Below are 21,174 nucleotides of genomic sequence, written 5' to 3'. Positions count from 1 at the left end.
GTCTTATTACCTAATTACTAGTGGATCTTATTGTATCTGATGGTAATTTTGATCTCTTAGTTAACATGGTATCAGCCAAACACAAAGTTTTCTGATATGAAATGATTAAAATCTCTCTTATTTAGGCCTTGGTTAGTTGGTATTATCTTACCTGCAAATGTACACATCCTAACAAACACACCAATTCTTCTAACTTACCTTTTTTATTCCCCAGGGTGCCTTTTTTACTGAATGACAAAATAACTTATTCAAGAGTCTTTGAATTATATATTTAAGACCTGTGCATGAGTCAATTTGTGGAAAACCAAAGGGGTACAATTGCTTTTTCATCTCAATGGCCTTTAAATTTCTTTAAACTAAATAGTAAGAATGATTAGAACAAGAAAACATTTAATGATAAAATTAACCAAAAATTAGAAGGAATTAGAGGAATTGTTAATCCAATAACCTGTATAATTACAAAATCTTCTTTGCCAAATTTAATTATGGCTTCCTATTACTACTTGGTAGAGAACACAATACATTGCAAGGTACCTCTGGGCAGCTGTCTTTATTTTATTTTTAATTCTTTATGCTAAGCTGAACTCTGTCTCACTATTATTTGTCTCAATGATTCTATCCATTAGGAATTTCCAAAGGACTCTTCCAAAAGCAGTCTCAAAACATTTAAACTTATGAATTTTGTCTAATAGAACTTGTTGTTAGGATGTGGCCAACGATGGAAGAGCTCTACGGTGTTATGCCTCTCACCCGCATTGATGTCACTTGATAACCAACCTGTTTGAGCACAGTTGTTCATCTCTAAATCCATTTAAGTATTGTTATTCATGTACACTGCCTTGTCCTTTTTAGAAAGACATCTTAAGAGTGAGTTAATTAGAGATACACTAATAACCAACCAACTTAAGTTTCAGTGATAATATAATACGACTTTATTTTTCAGTCAAATATAAGTTTCAAACAGTTGTTTCTGGGAGGCAGGTGGTTCCCTTCCACATGCAGCCCAGAAACCTGGGTTCCTTACATTTTGTGGTTCCTCTATCCCCATGGGCCTGCTGGGTGAAGTGCATAGGAGGAAGAACTGCTTCTTAAAAAAAACTTTCTCCTGCAAATGATGCATATTATTTTCACTGTCATTTCATTGACAAAAGCTTGTCACATGGCCACACCTAGAAGAAAGAAGTCTGAGAAATACAATCCTAGCAGGCAGGCACCTCCCAGGGCTATGTCAGAATACAAAGGGAACACACTTACCTTTGTTCCAGAGTTAGTCGCCTTTGTCATCAGGAGTTTTGTTAAACACTTCCTGAAATACAGACGTAATGTGTTTGAGGTGTTTCTCTGACTTAATATTCTAGTATAGGGATTGCAAACTCTGTAAAGAAACTGATAATAAATATTTTAGATGAATGAGTCACGTGATCTCTGTTGCCACTGGTAACTGTCATGTAATGAGAAAGCTGCCCTAGACATAATGCAAATAAATGAGTGTGGCTGTGTTCTAATAAAACTTTATTTATGGATGCTGAAATTTGTATTATATTTATGGACATTGAAATTTGAATTTCATATAATTTTCACAGGTTATAAAATATTCTTTAATAACTTTTTCCAACGATTTAAAAATGTAAAAAACTTTCATGGTTCTCAGGCCACAAAACTCTGGGCTGCAGGCTGGATTAGTCTGTAGGTGTTGACCCCGGATGCAACATTACTTTTTAAATTATGATTTCATTTCAGTGAGTACTTGTGAAGTCTCAGTACTCATTTATTCTTCCCCCAAAGTTCTGATAAATCATTTATTAATTAGAATGTATTCTAGATATCACATGGTATCTAAGTCAATTTACTAAGTTGATTTTATATTTTCTTAATCACAGCTATAATTTATTAAGCACCTGTGGAGTACGATCATATTATATACATTATGTCAGCTTTTCAAAAATACCCTAGGACATAGTTATTACCATACTCACTTTATCATTGAAGAGACCAAGACTCAAAGCAGCCAAGCAGTATTTTGATCATATTACAGACAACAAGAAATGGAAAAACCAGAATTCAAACCCAAATTGAGTAACAACCTTGTATGCTTTTCACCACACCAAATTTTCCTGGCCTTAGAGCTGTGAGCTCACTAAAGGCCAACACCTTTTCTTTTATTCTCTCACTTCACCTGTGTTTGGTCTCTACGACACCTTTCCATGCCTACTTTATTCTTTACAACGTCAAAATAATATTCCTTCAATGGAGCCAAACCAGCACAGCTAATGCCAAATGGCAGTAAGTGTAGTAAGTAGTTCAGTATCAGGAAAAGTCTTATAGTGGAGAGTGGCTCTGGACTCACGATGCCCATTAGTGACAGAGTGAGCAGGGGGAAAGCTTGACAACAGGAACACACGTTCTCTCTGGGGAGAGAAGATAAAGGCAAGTCGACTTCAGCAGCTCTGCCCTTGAGTTCTGCAGAAGTGTAGGCTTTGCTCCGTTACTAACTAGTGTGACCTTGGGTAATAAACTTAACCTCTCAGTTTTGTAATCTCAAAATTGTTTATTGAATTTTATACTCTCACCTTTTCCAAAGGGACTTGAGGTCACATTGCTGAATCAAATTTAACACCTATTTTGCAAGACTCACAAGGTTGCTAATAGGTATAAATTGCAAGTTAGGCTATGTGAAAGTGCTTTTCGAACTGCAGGTACTTCACAAATAAAAGCTATTATTATGACTATTCTAGATTTCTTCACTGATTATACTCAGTTAAGGTTAAAACATACTGGTGCTCGTTTTATTGAATACAGAATCTCTAACAGGAGTAATGTAATTTACCCCTTATTATATAGATTTTAAATTGATGAAGTCATTAATCTCTGTTTATATTTGCCCTTTCAATGAAAGTTTTCTTTAATAATAGTATGTGTCTTCCCCAAGAGCAAAGATTATGTTTCATAATAAATCTATGTCCTTGAAATATTGTATGAATTTCCAAGCACAGACATTAGTGAAATATTGTTTTGAAGGATAAAAGTAACCATTTTACAGCTCATTGACCCTTCAATGGTATTTTCACGGGGTTGTTACAGGCAAGATGAGATGGTGCAGCATCAGCAGAACAGGTGAAATCAATATCTGTCTACCATAACCTGTCCTCTATCTCATGCAGTAAAATTCAGTGAAAAGAAAATTGATACGCACAGTATTAAATAACTTAACAACAAAGAGCTAGAGAAATTCTTTGTAGCAACACATCCTGCAACACACAAGCCTCTCCCTTGGCAGACTATTTCCTTTTAACCATTTGAGGCTTCTCACATTTCTTTTGCAGCTGGAGCACATCCCAAGACACTTCCTGCCTCTTGGGAGTTTGGCACAGGGCCTTGCTTCTGTTCCACTTGGCCCTCCTCGAGGCATCTGATTTGTTGCTATGAGGATCAGTCCCGTTTATTGTTGTCTTCATCGCAAGTGAAAGATGACAGCTATACCGTCTTTGATGTGCTTGGGGGACAGTAGGGACCAGCGGATGCCATTCTTCATTATTTTCTGACACTAAACAGCTCAAATTTGCACTTAAGGAGAACATAAACAAAGCAAAAAATTTTTTTATTAAATAAAAATGCCACATTATATTTAGGGAGCCCTCACCAAGATCTAATCAGATTTATGCTTCACCTAAATATCAGCGGAAGGGCTTTAACATTTAGTAATGCTGAAACAGTAATAATGATTGACTTCTTCTGTCCTCTTATATCAATCAGAATCTAAAATGTGCATTTACTTTGACCCAGCAATAGAACAACTGTGAATTTATTCCAGACAGACTGACAAATGTGCATCAAAAAATATGAATAAAGATTTTATAAGGCTGGGTCATAATAACCGTATGGCAGCAATAGCCTGAGGCTAAGGAACACCTATGCACTTTAGAAAGAGAATATGTTCTCTTGTGTGCCTCAGTCTCAGCTCAGCACTTTTTACTCACTGCTGATACCTTTTTGTTCCCTGCAGGTACTTATGTGCATGATATACAAAAATGCTTCCCGAGGGCAACTGTCTCTACAAGGACAGGGAACACATGGAATTGAAGAACAACACAACCTATGAAAGAAGTTAAGAAACTGCCAAAATTATTTCCTTTTGTGTTGTCAACCTGTTTGATTTTAGTAAAGCAAGTAGTAAATATATGACTATGTATAAAACTACAAAGAGAGAATGAATACCTAGAAGGACAAAATTAGAAATCCTTTTATCTTTGCCACAAATTCTCCATCTCCAAGTTTTCTAGCTGTAACTATTGTTAACAGCTCTATCTATTCTCTGTCTAGCTATCTACCTACCTGCCTGCCTGCCTACCTACCTATCTCCTTCCAGGATACATTTCTAAGTGTGTGTAGGTGCACATGCATGTGTGCATGGTTTTCATAAATGGTATGAAAATATACATCTTGTTTCATGACTTATTTTTGGGAAATAACAGTAAAGACCTTTCCACGTGAATACGTATAGATCTGCCCCACAATTTTGATAGCACCATAATATGCAGAAAGCAAATACATTAATTTTATTTAACCATTCCATCATTGGTATACATTTAGATGATTGAAGAATAAAAAACTGGAAACAGACCCAATGATTAAACTGTGTCAATCTTAATTTATAACGTTTGTATAACAAAATAATAAGAATATGGAATATATTTTTTTTATTCACACACATTCCCCTGTTTCTCATTTGCTCTCTTTTTAAGATTCAAAATTACCATACAGTATGGTGAAATGTGCTTGGCTATATTGAAAAACCTCTGTATTAAAATAAAACAAAATTTATAGTTGTAGAAAATCATATAGATAAACAAATAAAGAGATTTATTTGATTCTGCTCTGAGTTTTCAAAATTCCAGATCTGTCTCTGTCTTCCACACCTTCCCACATACTATCCCTTCCTCCCATTTTTTTAGTTCTGTTTTTCTTTTTATATTAGCCTCTTTCTCTTAATAATGTTGCTGAAAAAGGTTTTAGGCTTTCATTGTCTTTCTCTGGTGATTGAAGAGGAAAGAGAGAAATCCTCTCTACTAGTTTTTATACATAAAATCCCAGAGGAGCCTGATTAGCTAAGGCTGTAACCAGAAGGCTAGATACTGTAGTTGGTTATCCCACTGTACCGAGTTAAATAGTGTGTCCTAAAAATGTCTTCCGGGAATCTCAGAATATGATTTTATTTGGAAATACAGTCATCGCTGATGGAATTAATTAGGATGAGGTCATATTGGCATATGACTTCCAATGTGACTGGTGTCCCTATAAGAAAAGGCACAGAGACAGACACACACAAAGGGAAGTCAGGTAAAGACATAGAGGGAGGACACCATGTGATTTTTGAAGACAGAGACTGGAGTGACGCATTTCTAAGCCAAGGATTGCCAACAACCACGAGCTACAAGGAAAAAAAAACACGGAATAGATTTTCCTTCTGAGCCCCCAAGAGGAAACCAACTCTGGCAACCCATTAATTTTGGACTTCTGGTGTCCTGCAATGTGACAAAAAAATAAAAATCCATTGTGTTAAGCCACCCAGTTTGTGGTATTTTGTTATGGCAGCCTTAGGAAACTAATGTACCCACCAAAACCACAAAAGTGGGAGAGGGGCAGTTCTTTAAATAATGCAGATGTTATTACAAAATTATAAGAAGAAATATCAACCACATCAAACCAAACAAAAGCAAACAAATGAATACAACCAATAAACACAAAATTAAAATCATCTGGTGGTACAACCTTGAGATTCTTCCGAAGCACTTTTCAATCCTCATATTAATATGCTTATTTATTTAATATTTTTACGCCATCTACTTCCAACTTACATGAGAAATAACAACGTAATAAAACCACAAATTTATGTAAAAAAAAGAAAGAGTCAACTAATAACAGAAGGTAGGAGAGGTGGAATGATTTCAGTAGAACACATCACTTAAAGCTACATTTTCTAGTATTTGTCATCAAACAGAAACTCAAGTCCTTACAACTTTCATTACTCAATGAAGAAAGAACACCTGACTGTTTAAAAAAGAACACCTTTTTTCCCGAGCCACAAGAGGAAATGTGTATTTCAGTAAATCAGAATTAAACTAGTCCTCAGGAAATCAAAACTCAATCTCAAATTCCAGAAGCAAAAGAAAATTAAATCTGGAGGAAAGGAACATCTTCCAAAGCTTCAAAACTTCACTTTTGTTTTTCAAACATTGAATTTGACACTCAAAAAAAATTTATCAACTATATCAGAACTTAAATGATCAAAAGAAAACAAGAAGACAATAGAAACAGACCCATAATAGAACTAGCTATTGTAATTATTCATTGGAGATACTAAAATAACTGATTAATGGCAAGATGGAGAGCTTCAGGCAAACACAATAGCCGGACTTCAAGAAATTTAAAAAATGGGCAAGTTAAAGTAGTGACTATACATTTGCAGAAAGAGGATGGAGTCTAGGTAATACTGTACGAAGAATTTTGTAGGTGCTGGTATTGCGTGATTTCCTGAACTGATTGATGATTTTATGGATATATTTCCTCTCTGAAATTAATAGAGTGAGAGAGATATGTGTGTGTGTGTGTGTTTGTGCGTGTGTGCGTGTTATACTTCACTTAGAAAAGAATTATTTTAATATACAGACTGGAGCATATTGGAAATAAATGCATATTCTTATGTTCATTGAACGGAAGTAAATTTATAGCTTTTGGTGATTTCTAAATGTGCCTGTAATTTGGGGAGAGAGGCCCCATGTCTTGCTCCAGGATAAATGCTGAATAGGTAGAAAAGGAAGAGACTATAGCCTAGAGTAGTAACAATAAATTTTAAAAGAATGAATGAGAACGGTTGCTGGATGAAAGATGGTGAAGGCATTAACCAAAGAACATTTATGCACAACCCATGGACACGGACAGCTTTTCAGGGATTGACTTGAAGGGAGAGGGTGGGGCTGGGTGGAAACAGGACAGGGGAGAAAAAGTGGGAAAAACTGTAACAGCATAAACAGTGAAAAATAAAAAGAAACTTCAGGTTAGAGCTAAAAAAAATAGAATGAATGAACTTCCTTTTTGTTCCTCCTGCTGAAAAAGATGATACATGTACTGAACTAAAGAAAGCATAAGCATTTATTTTTCAGATTTCTTTAAGGTGTCAGTTCTGTTACATATAGAAACAGAACAAATTGTATAGAATTTAAATTAGGAGAAAAGAAGTAGTCTTTTCATATTAGTCCCTGTCTCTGATTTACTCTGTTTTCTGGGAAATTTATTTTTTCCTGCTTTTTGGAAAAAACACTGCATATATTCTTCGGCTTTGAGCCACACAAAGATCAGTGAATGGGAATATCCTATTTAGGATCATACAGATGGTGAGCTTATGAGTATGTTGGGCATTTTCTTAACGTTCCATATCAATATCTAAATCAGTTAACACTAAACGTGTGATTTAAGAGATTTTCAAGAATGAACAGACTCTATTTCTGTTGTTTTTTAACGCAAGTCAGAACAGTATCTTATTCCAATTGAGGAACATAAGTATTGACAGAAGGAAAGTCTAATGTCTTATTTGAGAACCACAGAGTTGAGTTAATTTCCCTTTCCACCATTTTAAATGAAGGGCTCCCTTCAGGGTTCAATATATATTTCCACTGTGGTTAAAGTGAATACTTTAATAACATTTTAAAGGAAAAATCAACACTCTTTGTTATTCCACTTCATAAAGAATTCACAGAGGGATCAGCTTAGAGAAAATAAAGATTAAATAATTTTGGCTGGGTTGTATGACAGGAAAATGGGTCGCATGCATATATGCGCAACCATTCATTCAACAACTATAGAGAGACCCTGCTGTTTGTAAATTAAATTATGTGGCTCCCTCAACCGCCTGTGCTTTAATGCATACAGCACTGAGCTAATAACAGTACAAAATGATCATAGACAAAATACTAAAAGGAAATGACAATAAAGCGTGTGAGTAAAAGTACCAATTGAATGTTCTTAAGGGAAGCTATGGAGGAGGAAATCAAGAATTAAATTGGTCTTTAGAAGATCACAGGGAGTTGGACAGAGAGAGCAACAGCCTTTGGTTTTTCTTTTTTTAGGTGAGGAAGCAACATAGGAAGACCTATGGGCGTGGCAAGTTTTGAGGAACATAAGTCCAGCTGGAATGGAGACTATAAAAGGGGAGTCATGGAAGACAAAGTTGGAAAACTTTTGTGGAAAACTATTTATGCAAGGCTAAGTAATGTGTCTGGATTTTAGACAAAATGGAATAATGTGGCAACTTGGAATAGGAGAAAAATTATATGCTTTGAAGCAAGAGACTTGGATTTGAATCTCAGTTCTCTTAAATATATATAACTCTCTATTTCTTCCTAATAAAAAGAAGATAATATCACCTATGTTTATTATGAATCTTACTTAACTATAATAATATATAGAAAGTGGCTGAAACATATAAACCCTTAATACTTAATTAAAGCATCATCCTCTTCCATTTCATACTTTTTTGTGGTTGAGTGTTATAAAAAATTTGAGTTGGCTAATGGCCTTGATAAAGAAAGTATTTGAGGAAGACAAATCTGATAGCAATTTAAAGGAAATCTCAGAGGAAAGGAAACTAGCTGGTAAGCCATTTTATTGGGGTAAGCAGTCTGAACCCCCTTTAAAAGTGTGTGCACAGTGGAGATCCTCTGGGGAGGGCTCTGCGGGCTTTTGACTATGACAATAGTCCCCATCCCCCCAAAAGATTAAAAATGCTTGTGTATATTCCAGAGGATGCTAGACAAAGAGGAACTAAGGAAGAGAAGTGGAACACATTAAGATTTAATTATCATATATGCAAATTACTGTATTTTGCCATGTATAATGCACACTTTTTTGCCCAAACTTTTGAAGGAAAAATAAGGATGTGTATTATACATGGGTAGTACTAATTTGTTACTAGTACATACAATTTCTTGTACCTTGTATCTGTTCTTGTATTTTGTAATCATTTGTTACATAAAATTTCTTGTCCCATAAGATTTTCAAAAATAAATGCTAAAATTCCTTTGTAATACAAAAAAACAAGTATCTAAGTATAAGTAAATAAAAATTGAATTAAAAATTAAAACAGAAGATTTTTTTCCTGAAAGTTTGGGCCAAAAATGTGCATGTGCAGTACACATGGCAAAATATGGAAAATTAAGAATTAAAAATAACACTCAAATTATAATCTTGTGTCACAGGAAGGACATCATGATACCGTTTTTAGACACAGAGGAGTAAGATTGGGAGGGATGGTTATCAGTTAGGCTTTAAGCATCTTGAGTGCCAGGTATTTGTTAGAATTGCTAAGTAAAATCCTGACCAAACAGGCTGGACTTGAGATGCAGGTCAATGCTAGAGACAAAGATGGTTTAAGGCACGGCTTTTCAGATGGTATTTTTTCTTTAATCTTTGATTTTTGAGAGTATGTTTATTAAAGCTGGGGACGGTGAAACAAGAAAGGGCTTAGGATAGAAGAAGCAACAGGGGAGAGCCTAAGCTGGGCTGCTTTGGCTCATTGAAAAGTTAGAGAGAAGGGGCCTTGGAGAGAGGTTCATGGGGATTTCCTAGGATGAGCTGCCACTGCCCATTGCTTCCCTGATTGCAAGTGTCCTGGGGACATTTAGAGTTTAGGGGATGTGCACATGAGAGGGAAGAAAGATGTGGGTGTGCTCTTAAGAGGGAGAGAGAGTATGACCTCCCTCTTAAAGAGTATGGTCTTTTCACTTGAGGGTTTAAGGGCTGGGAGTTTAGTGGAGGTCTTAGGGAAGGATCTCAACAGAATATTCATCAGCTTTATGCTGATGCACCAAAATAAGATTTATTTTCTCAGTTTCATCTGTCCTTGGGTGTGGTTGGCACAAATGACACAAAATGGATTTCTTCTATCTATCTTCCTGAGTAGGGTGGTTTAAGCTATTTGCCCTCTTCTTGGGGAGAAGTGTGAACCGTTTACTATTATGTGTCCTTGGTTAGGGAAGATACGATTTTGTGGTTTATTAGATGGCTGTAAACTATTTGGCTGTTTAACTCTCTGCCTCAGTTTCCTTATTCCACTTATCCTAGTTTACTGGCCAGTCTCACTCCCCACTCAGAGACTTCCATCCCTGAAATGTTTTAGGGGTGATGAGGGAGATCTGCATATCTTTAGTAGCTGCTTTCTGCTGACAAGGGCCATGGTCCCTGTCTATATAGGGCATGAAAGTCTCTCCCTGCCTGATCTAAGGGAGACAAGGAAATGGGATCTAAGACTGCAAAAGAGAGGCTCTTAGCTGATTCTTCCAAAGTATGGATAGGCTAGAATCTCTGATGCGTCATCACCTTGATGTAAAATTGTATCCAGTGAAGTTGGTAGGTTGCTTCATATTTCACTACTCAATTATGTAGTCCTGCAAATTAATCATTGCAGTTAAATTGTTGAATTTTATTTCAGGAGATGGTGATACAGAAGGGCTCCCAAACTGAGACCCATATTGTGTAAATAAACGATCAGGTGTTTAATAAGGGACGCGACTATGAAAACAGAAGAAAAACAAAGATTAATGGTCAGAACAAATTATAAACCAATTTCTGAGTCTGTAAGTCTGTCAATCTAGAAGATTTTTAATTGTTTTTAATTCCTACCTAAGGATATTTTATTATTTATGTTAGAGAGGGAGAAAGGGAGAGAAAGATAGAGAAGCAGAGAGAGAAACATCATGTGGGTGAAACATCTATCAGTAGCTTCTCATTTTGGTGTTCGGGACTACGTTCAACCAACTGAGTGGCTGGGCCAGAGCTGAGAAGGTTTTTTAATTGTAAGGCTCAAAATTTCTTTTGCTGGAATCAAAAAAAGGAATGACAATCTGACAGATCCTCCTTATCTGCAGTTAGAGTATCTCTGGTGATGTGAATTCTGCATGGTTTACACATCAGTCACTAAGATTGTTTAAATGCGAACTGTTGTGGTGATTTCTCAAGCTTATGTCAAGTTCTTTAGCTATAATTTGCATGTGCAAAGCTCATACATTTTTTTCTTTAGTCCTCAATAATTCCAAGCTTAGATAATTTTGAGAGGCCAGGGGATGTATAAAGTCATAGATATAATGAGACAGTGTTTGAGAGCATATTCCAAGACATGGAAAAACATCTAAAAATTTTGCAGTGTCCCTCCCCCCCAAATTGTTATGCACACTTGCAATGAAGTATTGTAAAATAGATAATAAGTAACATTTTAAAGGTAAAACACAGGAGGGAAGGAATCTGCCATAATTCACTGCTGTTGCCACAAAAAATTCAAAGAAAAATTGTGAGAAAACTGCCAAAGAAAGAGGTTAATTTTCTCAGAGTGTGAAAATAAAATAAAACAAAGTAAAATGAACAGAGGAACAAGGACTAGGTCTTTGATAGCCCAGAGTCAGATGGTAGAAGAAAGATCTATTTTAGGAGAGCTTGTCAAAAAAGTAAGTTGGTGCACCAGAAAAACACTCTCAGAAACCTGAAATAGAGGGAATTCCAGGAATTGGTGAAAGCAGCGTCCAGTGCAGCAGAGAAGTCATATAAAATGAGGAAGAGTCACCAGGTATGGGTGGCCCCTTCCTTAAAAAAGTCTTGAAGCATTAATTCTACAGTGTTAAAGGGCTGTATGTAGAAATGTTCAGATTGTGTCCTAGAATATGGTTTAATGAAGGAACTTTCCTACTTGTAGAAAGCCCTTCAAGAGATCAATAATCAATCATAAATGTGAATTCTTTAGGCAGATCCTTTATGTGACATGCTTTTTACTCAGCTCATCACAGCAGTGTGTGATTCAAATCTTAGACTGACAATCTCATCCATTTCAGACTCAATTAGAAATTGAATATTGCCAAGAATGAAATAATTTATAATCTCAAAACTTAGCACTTTAGAGATAATGATAGCATAAATCAATTTTTGTTGTTACAGAAGTGGCTCAAATACCCAGAGCTCTGTTATTTGGCCTTCTGCATTAATCAAAATAAAACAAACAAGAAAAAAGTAGAAAACAAACAATCTGGAAAATCTATTATTATTATTGTTGGATTAGGAAAACATACATATCACTTTCATTTTATAAGCTGGTGAGAGTCCAAATATGGAATGAAAGCACTGTTGGAAACCACTGCATTAAAAAGAAACGTTCATGATATGGTGACACTGTCTAATTATCATGCCATTTCTTTAAAAGGAGGCAGGCAGTCAACGAGCAAACCCTTTGGCCAGTAGGGGAGGGAGCAAGAACTAACCTAGAATTCAGGTCCTGATTCAACTACTTTTTTCCTGTGACTTGTGCAAGTGATGTTCATTCCGTGCATCTCAGGTGGTCTGTCTGTGAAAAGGTGCAGAGAATTTCTCCTCAACTTGGTTTACCACTCTGGGCCTCGGTGTAATAATATATGATTATTATGTAGCAATTATATTTTTCTTCAAAGATATATCATGAGGATTATACTTGGTAACATCTGTACATGTGCTTACATACATACTATAACATCAGTTGGAGTTCTTTCCATCATTCTCTTTTACATGAAGAATCTTTGGGAACAATCAAATGACATAAGCCACTACGCAGTACGTTAGAGATTCACATGTAATAAATATGAGAGAGAGAGAAAGAGAGAGAGAAAGAGGAAGAGAGAGAGAAATGGAAAAAGAGATGCCTCTTGTTAGGAGGGTATACTGAAAGACTACAGAGAGAAGAGGAGGAAGCTTGGGCTGGAATATCACTTAATGGCAGATGCTAAATAGGCACAAAATGTGGAAATTTTGCTGCTTCAGAAATGGATGAGATATTAGCATGAGGGGGGAGGCTTATCACATTTGAAAGGATCTTAAAATCCGTTCAAGGACTGAGACAGCCACAGCTGGGATACACATATCTTGTTCAAAACTATCTTCCATGAAAATGGTAAACTAAAATAGCGATAAAAGTGACATCTAATATTAATTAAATCACTAACATTTGGCAGGGGCATTCAGCTAACTCTTAGCCTGAGGTGATAAGTATTGTCTCTAAAATGAACTTCTCTTGTTCAAGTCCCGTTACAAGTCCTCGTATGTAATGTCTTCATTCCACGGACATGATACTTGCACAAAGAAATGGCTTCATTGTTAGTATGTATTACTCCAGTTTTACCCAACAACGTTGCTTAGGACTCTCAATTCAGTTTGCCTGAGTTGAAACCCTGACTCCAAAAATTACTAACTGTAATTCTGGACATGTTATCCAACCTCTCTCTGCTTCAGGTTTCTCATCTCTTCTGCCACAACTTTCTGCTTGTGGAGATATTTCACAGTTCCTGTGATATGTCAAAGGTCATGATAAGTGGATCTTACTAGAGATTATGGTAAATTGCCACATCCAGTGGAAAAAAAACAAAACAAAACAAATAGGATATCCAATTAAATTATTTTCTATTTGTTTTCAAAGCTGTATTTCTGCTTACAAGCTACCTAAATTTGTTGTTGTTGTTACAAAGGGGCAAACAAAGTGAATACGTCAATGTTAAAATCTTAAGACTAAACATAGAAACTTGATTTGGAAGGCTGCGACAAAACATAAAAAAATGCCTTCTTTAATAGATTCATATCCTCAAATTCTCATTTGAATTTGAAAAAGAGAAGTTACTGAGCAAGACTTAATTGATTTTTAACTGTGTTTGAAAAAACACTAATCTATTGAAAAGAAAGAGAATACAATTGCTCTTTCTATGGTGTATAACGTGGCCAAAAGGGCACCTCCCCTAACTGACTGTTGGTTTCAATATCACTCTTTCCAAAGTAGTATGGTATGTGACTCAGATTTCCACACCAAGGTGGTCCTTGAGAAAGATTTTAGATGTAGAAGAGGTTGTGTTAAATTCTTTGGTATCACTTATTATTTCCTTCAGGCAAACCACATATCAGAGAACCTCAATCTGAAAATGACACAAGTTACATGTACTTCTTCCTCTTCTTTTTTTAAAAGGTCTTTATGTTTTTCAGTTTTCATGTGTGCTCTTGATCGGTATCTTTCTATAAATAAATGTAATTATCAGAATGAAAAAGTCATTTCAATCCTCAAATGAGTTTTTTTTATATTTGAAACTGAACATATACAAATTGGCATATAGATTTTCACACCTTTCAAATGTCTTGAATGATCAAAATGATGAGAAAAAATGAGGAAGAAAAATAAGAGGAAAGAATTTGCATTATTTGGAAACCCGTTGTACCTCTCACACCGTGGAAGGTGTTTTGTACACAGTATTTAATTTGTCCTATTCTAGTTTAATGAGAAGGAAACTGAAATGTGAAGCTAGAGAATAACTTTCCCCAACTTATGTACATAATATAAGTATGATAGGGGTATTCAAAAGTTGAAGATTATAGTTTTAGTCGATAGCCTTAAATCACCAACTACCGCATGTTGAAAGCTGTTATTCCAGGAACTAGAATGTATGGCTATGTGACCCTAGAAGGTTGACCAGCACTTCACCCTTTGTACCCCCAGGGCGTCTGCAAGTGATGGAGATGGTATCTGAGCCATTCTGTTCCAGGAAGGGGACTCCCGTGTCTCATATAAAGAATTATTGATCAACAGATAAAGAAGTACTAGGAAAATCACTGCCGGGCTGCAATTCTTTTCTAATTAACCTTTTTTCCAAACCTCCTACCTAACCTTCTATCCAATTAACCTTTTTCTAGACCCCTTACTCACTCTTTCTTCTCCTTATAAAAAGGTCAGCTTAAAATGAGATGTTAAGATTTTTTTATTCTTCTTTATTCTATTACAGTTGTCTTGATTTACCCCCTTTGCCCTCCTCCATATGGGCCAACCCCTGCTCCCACAGTCCATCCCCACACCGTTGTCTATGTCTGTGGGTCATTCATAAATGTTCTTTGATCCCCTTTCCTTTTTTCCACCATACTTCCCCTCCCCCATTTCCTCTGGCAGCTTAGTCTGTTCCATGTGTCCATGTCTCTGGTTCTGATTTGCTTGTTAGTCTATTTTTTTTCATTAAAGCCCTCTTGTGAGACCATATGGTGTTTGTCTCTCATGGATTAGCTTGCTTCACTTAGCATAATAGTCTCCAGTTTCATTCATGCTGTCATGAAGGGTTAAAGATGGTTTTTGAGGGTATATAACCCACCATCTTCTCAGATTGCTGGCCATCTGAATTAGAGTGCCTATAAATATTCAATCCTTGTCTCTGCTTATTGGTTCTGGTAGTGACAGGCAGCACAAATGCTGACTTTGCTGTTTCAAGTACAGGTATCAGGATTCAAAATTAAAATGAAAGTTCAGGATCTGTGATATATAATACCACTCAGGACTTTAGGCATAGTGTTGGGAGCTAAATACTCTGAATATTGCTAATGGAATGGAGACCCCTGCCAATCTCTAGAAAACTGAAATTTTTAAAAAATGTTAATTTCTAAAAAAATTAAAAGTTTATGTTCCAACAGTAGTTTGGCATCCATAAAAGACATTTATTTGGGAAAGTATATCACTGTCCTTTGATACAGGGGACTCATGAATATCACAACTATTTAGGGTCAAGTGTTAAAACATTTTGCTTAGAAATATAAGATATATGCTTAGAAATTAGTTTGGCTGACCCTAGACTCTATGTATTACATTACCCCAAGGGCCTTTTGGATGTAACACATTTGGCATTATGCCATGTTTCACGATTGTGGTTTTTTTTTTTTCTTCATAAGAACCACAGTTTCCTATTAGACAAGTTGATTGATAGATTACTGTAATCCACATAGTAGTTGCCTGTTGGTGTGACATTTTTTTTTATTAGCCTTTATTGCAATATACAAGACAGGTATGCCCTAATTGTAAGATTTCTTTTTAATGTTTCATATATATGGAAACTGAGCCTTTGATTCATTAATTCATTCAATTCCTATATACTTCATGGAATGTTTTATAGAGCAGGCTATTCTTTGGTTAAAGTGGAGAGTTGCAACATGCATAATAGTCATGATATCACTCTACAATTTTTCCTAAAATGCACACAAATAAACTTAGCTCATTCAAAATGGCTTGGAATAGAAATAGCAACTGATTTTTAATCCTATGACCAAGCCAGACAGTTATCTGTGTAAGAGGCTACACTATCTGATTACTGTCTTATTTTGATTGTATCAGCAAGTGGGAATAACTAAGTCAAGCAAGACCTGTAAATTAGTGTTTATTTGTACACATGCTTTCTAGCTGAGAGTGGTAGTGTTGTGATTATTAGAAATGATACCATCTTTAAATGATCATAGTACATAAATGTTTTGAATGTTCACTAAGCACTGAACACAAGTGTATATGCTCCCCATGGATTTTCTCACAACAACTCTATGGGAAGAAGCAGTTACTCAGTTTTTTATCCCATTCTACAGGTAAGGTACTATAACTTGCTCAACAACTCACAGCCAGTGATTGGCAGGGCCGCCCAGGCACTCTAACTTCAGAGGTTCCTCTGAACTTTTAATGCTCTTGGCATTAAATTCTGTTATTATTGGAAATCAAAGGGATTGGCTATATTATAAGCAATATGATTTAATTGCTTTAGAATCAGAAAGTTCTGGGTTCACTTCTTGTGCCATCATTTATCAGTCGACATCCTTGGGCCAGTTAATGACCTCATTTGTTAACTGAAGATAATAGCAATACTGACCTTATAGGTTGGTATGAGGTTTAATAAAATAATGTGTATGAAGCACTTTAGCACAGTAACTGGAAAATATTTAACTACTCATTATTATTATTGTAATCATTTAACTTAACCTGACTTCTGATTTCATGAATTGATGTAGGCTCTGAAAATATGCAGCAAATGCATTAAGCAGGTTTAACTGCTTTAACTTTTTACTTTAGCAGCTTTATATTAGTCAACAATTTAGTACAATTTGGCATTTGTAGATCTCCCTTCCCATAAGGATAATCTATCTCACTGTGAATCATCAGCCAACTGTGAGCTTGCATAGAATTAGAAAACTCACAAGTTTCACATGAGGAAACATGCAGGCAAGTAAAAAGCCTTGCTGTAGGACACATATGAATTTAAGAAAGGCTGAGGATTAGCACCGATGCATGTTACCTAACCATGAAAATTCCTGACAACCTGAGGACTCAAGAATGTAAAGCCTCAATGACTCCAGAAAGAAAGAAAAGACATCTGAGAAAGAAAATATGGCTAGTCTGAGAGCCTGGCAGAGACCCTTGTTCGAAGCTGGACATTTTCCAACCACATTAAAGTTCCTTCTACTAGACTTGCTCAGTTGTCTTGGCAAACTCTGCCTTGGATGAGGTATCAAGTAAACCATGCTCAGTGGAGAGGAATAAAACAGCAAGATTCCTGTAACTGGCTGTGTTTCATTAAACAAAAAGCTCTAAGGAAAAAAAAATTTTTATCTTGGTTTTCATAACGATTTAACAAATAAATTTTAGAAAAGGATTTTTTTCCATTGATTTATTTTTTACCAAGTACATTATAATATCTAAGATGACAGCTACATTTACATGAAGATAAATCCATATATGCCTTTATTTGGTACAGAGACATCAGTGCAAGATGTTTTGTTTGGTTCTTAAAAGTATTCATTGGGTCTGGACTTCCTCCCTTACTGTCCCATAGCCAAACAACCACATACACTCTAAAAACTTACTCATATCACTTGATGGAAACTAAAACAGAATAATTTCAGCTTCATGAGTTAACTGAAATACATGAAATGAAAACAGTTTTAAATAATTCAAAGATATATATATATATTCTTTGATTTATTTTGGAGGAAGCTAGAAAGTAAGAGGTTATCAATATGTAAACTTGATAGTGATTTCATTTAAAAAGAAGAAAAAAAAACCTATCAGTCATTTGCAGTAATCAAGACATTGATTGAGCATAGGACCTGGGATTAGATAGTTTACTACATATTTGGATACAAATTTAAATCATGTTTTCTAGTTCAGCTCCAAGCTGTCTTGATCTTTAAGGGAGAGGATTCTTTCCAAGGGCCATGGAGTGAATAAATTCTTAGTAAAGATATTCCAGTAAAATTATAAATGGGAATGTTTTGGACTGAATGTTTGTGTCCTTTCAAAATTCTTATGTTGAACCCCTGACCTCCTAAGTGTTAGTATTTGGAGGTGGCGCCTTTGGGGGTGTTCACTGGGGTTAGATTAAGTCATGTGGGTGTGGTGCTTATTATGGGATTAGTGCCATAATAAAAAGAATAAGAGGCAGGAAATCTTTCTCTCCAAGTTCATATGAGGATGTAATGAAAAGATGAGTACCTACAAACTAAGAGAGAACATCACCAAACACTAAATCTCTCAGATCCTTGATCATGGACTTTTCAGTCTCCAGAACTGTGAGGAATAAATATTTGTTGTTTAGGCCACCCAGTCTATGGGATTTTGTAATAGCAGCTTGAGCAGACTGAGTCGGGAAGTAAGGCTTGTTTTAAGGTAAATCAAGGTAAAGTTCATTTTTGCTGATGTCAATCTAGTTCTGTTAGCATGGCTTCTGCTTGCTGATACTCTGTTTTCGACCTTCACTAACTTTTTTCAAAGGATTAACTACGAGATAAAGTGTTAAGTAGGACAAACTTAAGGGTTTTGGCTTTCAAAGGAGATATCCTCAAATTTAGAAAATGAAAAGATTTTCAGGAGGACCGCTAAAACATGAAACTGTATAGCTCAGGTGTCATTAATTTAGGTTTTGAAAAAAAAATAGTGTTTAACAATATTGGACATCAAACTATATTACAAAGCCACTATACTCAAAGCAATCTGGTACTGGCACAAGAACAGACCCATAGACCAGTGGAACAGAATAGAAAACCCAGAAATAAGCCCAGATCTCTATGGGCATCTAATATTTGACAATGGGCGCAGAAGCATAAAGTGGAATAATAATAACCTCTTCAACAAATACTGTTGGGAGAGCTGGACAGCTACATGCAAAAAATTAAAATTTGTTCATCAGCTGACACCATACACAAAAATAAACTCAAGATGGATAAAAGAGTTAAATATAAGTCGCAACACCATCAAAGTCCTAAGGAGAACATTGGTAGGAAACTCTCAGATATCCCACGCAGCAATTCTTTCACTGATATGTCTCCTAAAGCAAGGGACACAAAGGAAATAATAAACAAGTGGGACCTCATCAAAATAAGAAGCTTCCGCACTGCTAAGAAACATCAGCAAAATGAAAAGGGAGCCAACCATATGGGAAAATATATTTGCTAATGGTACATCAGATAGAGGTTTGATCTCCAAGATATATAAAGAACTCACTCGACTCCACTCCAAGAAGACAAACGATCCAATCAAAAAATGGGCAAAGAACCTGGGCAGATGCTTTTCCAAGGAAGAGAAACAGAGGGCCCAGAGACATTTGAAAGGATGTTTGGCATCACTAGCCATCAGAGAAATGCAGCTTAAAACCACCATAAGGTACCACCTCACACTGGTCAGAATGGCCATCATAAACAGATCCACAAACAACAGGTGCTGGCGAGGCTGTGGAGAAAAGGGGAACCTAGTACACTGTTGGTGGAAATGCAGACTGGTGCAGCCATTGTGGAAAGCAGTGTGGAATTTCCTCAAAAAGCTGAAAATGGAACTGCCTTTTGATCCAGTGATTCCCCTGATGGGACTATACCCTCAGAATCCCAAAACGCCAATTCAAAAGAACCTATGCACCCCAATGTTCCTAGCAGCACAATTTACAATAGCCAAGTGTTGGAAGCAACCTAAATGCCCATCAGTAGATGATTGGATCGAAAAACTATGGTACATTTACATAACGGAATACTACGCAGCAGAAAGAAAAAAAGAACTACTAAACTTTGTGACAGCATGGATGGAACTCAAGAGCATTATGCTAAGCGAAATAAGCCAGGGGGCGAAAAACAAATACCATATGATCTCACCTATAAGCAGAACCTAACCAACAATACAAAGATGCAAGGAAAATAAGACCAGCAACACTAAAAGGAAAAGTAACCAACAGAGACAAGAGGGAAGGAGGGAGGGGTGGGTGGGAGGGAAGGAAGGGAAGAGGCAAGTCAAGGAACATATAGCAAGGACTCACGGACAAAGCCAAAGTGGGGAAGGATTGAGGGAGGGAGCAGGGGGAGGGGGCAGGGGAAAGTGGTGGGGGGAAGACAGAGACAAATATATTTGGAAAATTAAATAAATTAATTTAAAAAATAGTGTTTAAATCCCAGTTTTGACACTTGCAAGTTTTATGACCATTAACAAATGACTTTAACTTCTGTTGAGCTTAGTTTTCTAATCTGAAAAAAAAAATGGGAACAGCAATAATAGCTACCTGAAGTTGAGAAATAAGTGGGAATACTGGAGGCACTGAGCATAATATGTAGCTTATTAAAAAAAGTCAATAGTCATCAAAGCTGATATTTTGCAAAGGCGGTGTCTGACTAGTATCACTTTACATAATAATAATATCTATTACTAGAAACACAACCTGCCAGTGGGACAGCTTATAATATCAGTTGCAGATTGTCACAACTTGATGGAACCTTATAAATCACCTACTGCAAGCCACCTGGGGACAGAGACTCAGAGGGATGTACCAATTTGCCAGGGTCACATAGGAGCTGAGAGACTGAATCAGGTCTCAATAGGGGCTTCCTACTGTATTTCTAGTTCTGCTCACTTATGCTTTTTTTGGTTTCACTGAAAAATCCCTGTGTCTCTGAAGAGCTGAAGATGAGGATTTTCATTTTGAAGTGATATATGCATGATCATATTAAATATGTGTATTTTCCATAAGAATGTTGAGACTCAAATTCTGTATTTCACCTAATCATTTATTTATAAAATGTTCACTGAGTAACATTTTTCCTAATATCAAAGTGTTATCATTTATGGTAAACAAATATGTTATGAAATACCTTTGTCTTCTCTAAGTCTGAAATCTGTTGAAGAGCGAAGATTAGGTCCAGTTCTGTAGACACAAATACACACACACACACACACACACACACACACACACACACTACAACACACAAATATCTGAATGCCAAAAAAGCACACCAAGTTGTAAGTTGCTAATTGAGTTCTGAAAAGAGAGAGATTAATACACTTTTTTTTATGGTTATTGT

The sequence above is a fragment of the Pteronotus mesoamericanus genome, unplaced genomic scaffold (assembly GCF_021234165.1).
Source record: "Pteronotus mesoamericanus isolate MK-2021 breed Mesoamerican mustached bat unplaced genomic scaffold, CSHL_Meso_final contig_42, whole genome shotgun sequence".
Classification (NCBI taxonomy): Eukaryota; Metazoa; Chordata; class Mammalia; order Chiroptera; family Mormoopidae; genus Pteronotus; species Pteronotus mesoamericanus.
This window is presented reverse-complemented; position numbering follows the sequence as displayed.